We start from the raw sequence: 7758 nt of genomic DNA, 5'->3' as shown, positions 1-7758 counted from the left end.
TACATAAATGATCAGGATGAAAAAAGAAATCGATTAAGCCTTGTCTGTCTGTCCGTCCGTCTATCCGTCTGTCCGTCTGTCCGTCTGTCCGTCCGCCCGTGTACACGATAACTCGAGCAAAAATTGAGATATCTCAACAAAATTTGGTATGTAGGTTTCCACTTATCCAAGGTAGGTTGGTATTGAAAATGGACAAAATCGGACTGTAACCACGCCCACTTCCCATATAACGGTAATTTTCAGAAAACAGAAAACTGCGATATTTTAGTAATTACTGGAGATTATTCACTCAAAATTGATATTTACAATAAGTTTTAGACGAAAAATAAGAATATTATAAATTTTCGGAAAATGGGCGTAGCCACGCCCACTTATGGTTACATGTGTATATCTTGGTAACCGCTGTACCAATTTCTTCCAAACTTGGCACAGTTGTTGGTCTTGGTACAGCATACCAAACCGCCGAAACTTTTTAAAATCGGACAATAACCACGCCCACATCCCATATAACGGTAATTTAGAGAAATACAAAATCTTCGATAAATCAGTAAATATTAAAGCTAATTTATTGAAAATTGATGCTTGCAACAATTCTTAACCAAGAAATACGTTTGTGATAAAATTTTGGAAAATGGGCGTGGCACCGCCCACTTATGATCACATATATGTATCTCGGTAACCGTTCTACCAATTTGTACCAAACTCGGTATGGTTATTGTTCTTGCCACATAAAAGCAAAACGTTGAAAATTATTGAAAGCGGACCAAAATTACGGCCGCTTTACATATAACGGCAAATTTCAGAACTGCTTGAAACTTCAAAATTTCGAAATCTAAGGACTCTAATTTACTCAAAATTGATACCATGCTTACCATGTAGCGGTAGCTTTCGGTAAGGTGAAAAACATATATTTAATACGTGCGTCGGGTATTTAATGTTCGGCTCCGCCCGAACTTAGACTTTCTTACTTGTTGTTTTTATTTTTATACCCGACCGCACTTGTGCACAAGGGTATATTAATTTTGTTCACATAACGGTTGTTTGTAACAGCCAAAACGAATCGAGGTAGATATAGACAAATGTATACATAAATGCTCAGAATGAATAGAGAAATCGATTAAGCCATGTCTGTCTGTCCGTCCGTCCGTATACACGATAACTCGAGCAAAAATTGAGATATTTCAACGAAATTTGGTATGTTGGTTTCCGTTAATCCAAGGTAGGTTGGTATTGAAAATGGGAGAAATCGGACTGTAACCACGCCCACTTCCCATATAACGGTAATTTACAGAAATACGAAAACTGCGATCTTTTAGTAACTACTGAAGATAATTCATTAAAAATTGATATTTACAATAATTTTCAGACGAGAAATAAGAATATTATAAATTTTTGGAAAATGGGCGTAGCCACGCCCACTTATGGTTACATATGTATAACTTGGTAACCGCTACACCAATTTCTTCCAAATTTCACACAGTTGTTGGCCTTAGTACAGCATACCAAGTAGCCGAAAATTTTTAAAATCGGACAATAACCACGCCCACATCCCATATAACGGTAATTTAGAGAAATACAAAATCTTCGATAAATCAGTAAATATTAAAGGTAATTCATTCAAAATTGATGCTTGCAACAATTCTTTACCAAGAAATATGTTTATGGGAAAATTTTGGAAAAAGGGGCGTGACTCCGCCCACTTATGATCACATATATGTATATCGGTAACCGTTCTTTCAATTTGTAGCAAATTCGGTATTTTTATTGTGCTTGCCACATAAAAGCAAAACGTTGAAAATTATTGAAATCGGACTAAAATTACGGCCGCTTTTCATATAACGGTAAATTTCAGAAATGCTTGAAACTGCAATATTTTGAAATTTAAGGACGCTAATTTACTCAAAATTGATACACCCCGGTTTACCATCTAGCGGTAGCTTTCGGAAATGTGAAAAAACATATACTTAATACTTGCGCCGGGTATTTAATGTTCGGCTCCACCCGAACTTAGACTTTCTTACTTGTTACCTTTGCCTTTATCCTTTTCTTTTTCTATGTACGTAGTCACCTTTACTTTTATTCTTGTATTGGTCTCTTTTTAAGTGTCATTCTTTAACCTTTTATTAGCAAATTTATTTTAAATTAATATCATATACATAAACACAAGAAGCACTTGTTTCAGCCCCAACCATTTCCGTTGCATCATTTCCATTGCACCATTTCCGTGTGCAATTTCCTTTGAATTTGCCAATTTACTCCCATCCAACCAACCGCCGCTAAAGAAGTTTCACTTCAAAAAGCACGTCAGTCGCTTCTCTCTGTGCCAACTTACGCCAATCGGAAATGCCACGTGAAGCCAAGTCTTTTTCCACTTGGTCTTTCTATTGAAGGTTCCCACTTCCCTCCTCCTCCGCTACCACCAGCGGATTGCGAGACGGATACTTTTAGACCTGAAACGCTGTTCCCTTTCGAAGGACATGGCGAAGCCAGCGGAGCCGCTGTAAAGCTTATACAACTCATCGTTCCATCGCCTGCGGTACTCATCGTCGCCAACGCGTAGAGACCTGTAAATCTATCGTAAGATCTTTCTCTCGGATACTCCAAGAGCCGTCTCATCGGATGTTGTCATACCAGCATGGGCATGATGAGTAACTTATAGAGTGTGGTTTTTGTACGACAAGAGAGAACTTTACTCCCGAATTGCCTACTCAGTCCAAAGTAGCACTTGTACAGTAATTCGTCATTTCGATGCCGACATTATTATCGGTGTTATGGTGGTTCCTAACTAAACGAAATTGTCTACTTTCTCGAAATTACAACTGGCAACAGTGACGTGGGTGCCAAGGCGCGAATGCTCTGGCTCTTATTTGCTTCGTTATCCAACATGGAAAAGGCAGGAGAGACTTCGAAGTTTTTGTTACCGATGATGTCGATGTTATTGGCATACGCCAGAAATTACACGCCCTTGTAAAAACTTGTTCCTGAGTGGTTCACTTCTGCAGCTCTTATTATCTTAACATTTGCAATATGCGATCATAAATGGCCTTCTGCTCACGCTTTAATTTGTGAATGTTTGAGTGGGCATATAATAGGAGATCAGAATAATAATAATAATCATAAACTTCATAATGTTACCCAACGTCATTCAAATCGCTCTGGCTAATTTTTGGAAAAATTTTGCTAAAAACGAGAAGCAGGTCATCTAATTTAGCAAAACAATTTCTGGAAAATGTGGGTATTGTTAGGTAGATGTGTATTTCACTAAGGTAGATTCTTAGATTTTGAAAGTCGGAAAAACTCAACGCTAACGCAGGCACATTCTCTTTACTCGCAATATAGTACGTAGTAGGCAATGGCGACTCCAAGTGAAATTATTTATGATTAAAATTTAACTATTTTATAATGTTATGGAATGGTGACAACTATTTTAAGTTTTCATTAAGGATTTTTTAAACAGCTTTCATGTGATATTTTTATGTTTTCGTTAGGTATGGTTTTTATTATTTATTCATTTGTATTAGTAGTTTTTAATTATTATTTTTTTTTTCATTGCGTAATTTGTATACCAACCCTTCGCTGATAATATCATCACTTCGTTTGATAATATTTTGTAAATTCTTTCTTCATTTAAACTCTTAGACTTTTAGATAAGTGGAAACATACAAAAAATCTCTAGTAAAGATTTCCCTAACACTTTTCGTTTGGAACCAATTATGTAATATTTCATTTAGTTCCAATATTTGCAGTTTTTACTTTTAGATAGGGCATAATCCTATTGAAAATATTTCTAAATCAACATTTCCTAAATGCCTTCAGTTTGGTACCGACATTGTAACATACCATTTATTTTAGCAATTTAATACCACATTGCAATATTTCATTTGTTCAATCAATTTACCTGAGTTAAAATTTTCAAATAGGTGGCATCCCTCCTCAAAATATTTTTAAAAGTCTTTTTTAAACCTATTTGATTTGATATCTAGATCAATTTTCGACTGTAGGTCTTTTAAAATCTCTTTAGTTCGATACCCACATCGCAATATTTCATTTGTTTTATAAATTTAACTGAGTTAAAATTTTCAAATAGGTGATAACCCTCCTCGAAAGTATTTCCAGAAGTCTTCCTTCTTAAACCTCCTTATTTTGATTCCTATATCAATTAATTGAGTTAAATTTTCAAACAGGTGGCAACCCTCCTCAAACATATTTTCTGCTGTAAGCCTTCTTAAAAATCTAAAGTTTGATAACAAAATTGCAGTATTTCATTTATTTATCAATTTAACTGAGTTAAAATTTTCAAAGAGGTGGCAATTCTACTCAAAAATATTTCCAGCAATTATCTTTCTTAAACCTCTTTCATTTAGTATCTATCTTGTAATATATCATTTAGTTTATCAATTAATTTGCGCAAAATTTTTTAGCAGGTGGCAACCCTACTTTAAAATATTTTCGACCGTAATAGGGAATTTACATGAGGCGATTTTTAGTTGAAAGCAACAATCGCCTGGTGTAAGCGGGCTTTCAACTAATCGCTTTCAATGAAGTTGCCTACTTTCGTTTAACTTTTGATGCAACTGTGAAATTTGAATCATGTAAATTCCCTATAAGACTTCTTAAAACTCTTTAGTTTGATACCCACATGGCAATATTTCATTTACTTTATCAGTTTAACTGAGTAACAATTTTGAAATAGGTGGCAACCATCCCGAAAAGTATTTCCAGCAGTTATCGTTCTTAAACTTCTTTAATTTGATACCCATATTGTAATATTTCATTTATTTTGTCAATGGAATTTAAATAAATTTTCCAAAAAGGTGGCTACCCTCACACATATTTTGAGCTGTAAGCCTTCTTAAAAAACTTTAGTTTTACACCCACATGGCAATATTACATTTATTTTAACAAATTGACTGAGTTGAAATTTTCAAATAGGTGGCAACCCTCCTCAAAAATATTTCCACCAGTCATATTTCTTAAACTTCTTTGATTTGATACCCATATTTTAATAATTCATTTGTTTTTTCAATATAATTGGGTTTAAAATTTCTCTATAGGTGGCAAATAGATATACATATCGGTGGCTGAGTGGAAGGTCGACCTATTTCGGCAGTTAGTTCGAAAACGCCCTACCTCAGAAAACATTTCAAGAACGCCCCAGTTCAGAATTTGATTATTGAAAAACACTCTATCTCAGAATTTGGTTGATCTCAATCACATTTTAAACGGCCCATAGAATATTTATGAATGCAGGCCTGTATACAAATACGATAATATAAAATTTACCACTCTAGTTAACCGACTTCCAAAAAAGAAGGAGGTTATGAGTTCGTCGGAATATTTTTATTATTTTTTCTTTTTTTATTATGTTACCGCATAACTTTGGACCACGTCAACCGATTTCGATAATTCTTCTTGCATCGGAAAGGTAGTGTCTCAGAGGTGGTCCCTAACCTGGTTTAGATCCGATCATTGGATCATGAGATATATGTATATATATATTTTTTTTTTATATGAGAATTGAAGTCGGTTTTTTTGCAAAAAATTACTTGTGTAAATAAGTTTTTAAAAAAGTTGAATCGTTTTATAGGTATATCGCCGGGTCGTTACGTACCAGTTGCGATAATATTATGGAGCTTAAATTATTTAAAAAGAAGGCTGACTTTTTTGTCGAGTGTTGCTAGTTATCTCGAAAATAACTTTTAGTTTAATAACAACAAATTTAAATATTCGATTCGCTTTTGCTTATAGCTTACAACTCTTTTTTCACAATTTACGGACACTGTAAAAGAGTTTTACATAAAAGACATATAGTTAGATGGTATTTTTAGCGAATTCTGAGTCTTTAAAAGTTTTTGCGTAGTTGAAAGAATTATATTAAGCCATGAGGAATTATATATAAAGTCCTTAAATACTGGTACTTTTCCACAGTTTGACAAACTATGTAATTTTTATTTTTTTAATACTACACTCAAACGAAGCAACTGAGAGTATCCTAAGTATAAAGTTCGCTTGCTGGCGGAAAGAGAGAAACCGGCTTCTAATTAAAATTATTTAAAGTGAACTTCATATTAAAAGTAATTTTTAAATGAAATGTATAGAACTCTTCGACGATTCAAACACTGAAGATGGAAATGACCTTATTATTGCTATTCAAGAATGTCATAAAAATAAAATAATTTATTGGCTTCTGTGTAAAATGATGTGTACACTCTTTGTTAAAATGAATAACACTTTTTATATGAACTATATTTATTTATATACGCAGAATATTTTATCTTTAAAAGTTAGTTTATTCTGAAAGCACACCTCTTGATAAGGTATCAAATTATTCGTAATTGTTTGTAGAATACAATACATACTTAAAAAGTTCTTAAAATTAAATGCTTTAAGAACTATACGCGATAAACCGAAAATTTTTAAAATTGTGAAATTTGGAGTTACAGACTTTGAGTTACTTGCCATTTCGTTATTTTTTAATGCACACTTTTCTTACCTACTACGTATGAAGTATACACATAAGTGCTAAATGCCCATTAAATTTCAAATCAGAATGTGGTGTGCTTCAAAAGTTATGACCAGGGAACGGATTTTATGGAAATTGCCTTTTTTATAAGCTTTTTTTTAACTTGGTCATCCCGCGGAAATCGCGGAAATTTCTAATCGATTTTAAACTAACTTCCCGACAAGTTAGAGACTTGAAATTTACAGCATAGTTCCAATCACGATGACAATGCAAATTAAAATATAAATGAATTCCCCATAGGGTCCAGGGGTCTTGATTCAAAGGCGGTCAAAAAATAGTAAAATTTATGGCTAACAGAGCGTAATTTGCCAAAGAACGTAAAACCACTATAAAATTGTTAAAGCTGCCGGCGATAGTGTAGCAAAGCTATTTGTGGCAAATTCTAGATATCAACCTAGTCTAGATATGAACCTCGTTGTAAGAATTAGAAGACACCAGATGTCGCCCCGACAGATGTCGCGCCTAAATATATGCCATGCTACAACGGAAATGGACGACACGCCATTTCTTTAAATAAAATTAACTTTTTAATATACAACGCTTTTATAAATGGACTAAAAATTATAAAATAAAATAATGTAAAAAAAATATCTTTTAAAAACAAGCTTTTATTTAACCTATACAATCAAAGGAATAAAATGAAGTTGTGTAACAAAAGATTTTTTAGCAAGAAAATTTTGCCAAAACTGCACTAAAGTGAATAAAATAAAATAAGTTAAGGTCTCGTTAAAGTTACTAAAAGCCATTTAGTGAAAGGAGTTATTGAAACTCTAATGAAAATTACTAACAATTTGTACTAATTTACTTCGTTTTTAACCGACTTCCAAAAAAGGAGAAGGTTATCAGTTCGTCGGAATATTTTTTTTTTTTATGTATGTTACCGCATAGCTTTGCACCACGTCAACCGATTTGATTCTTTTCTTTCTTCTTTCTTCTTTTTGCAACGGAAAGGTAGTGTCTCAGAGGTGGTCCCATACTAATTTGGTTTAGATCCGATCGTTGGATCATGAAATATATAGACATATATATATTTTTTTTAAGTCGGTTTTTTTTTTGCTAAAAATTACTTGTTAAAAAAGCTTGTCGGCGAATTCAGTGTACATGCATAGTTGGTTAGGTATGTGTATGTATATATGCAGATATTTAAATGCTGGTTTGCTATTCGCGCGACAAGCTTTTTTAAAAACGAAGTAAATTAGTACAAATTGTTAGCAATTTTCATTAGAGTTTGAATA

Source organism: Rhagoletis zephyria, unplaced genomic scaffold (assembly GCF_001687245.7).
Source record: "Rhagoletis zephyria isolate East Lansing unplaced genomic scaffold, Rhagoletis_zephyria_1.1 Rzeph_scaffold_01037, whole genome shotgun sequence".
In the NCBI taxonomy this organism is placed as follows: Eukaryota; Metazoa; Arthropoda; class Insecta; order Diptera; family Tephritidae; genus Rhagoletis; species Rhagoletis zephyria.
Note: the sequence above shows the minus strand (reverse complement) of the source record.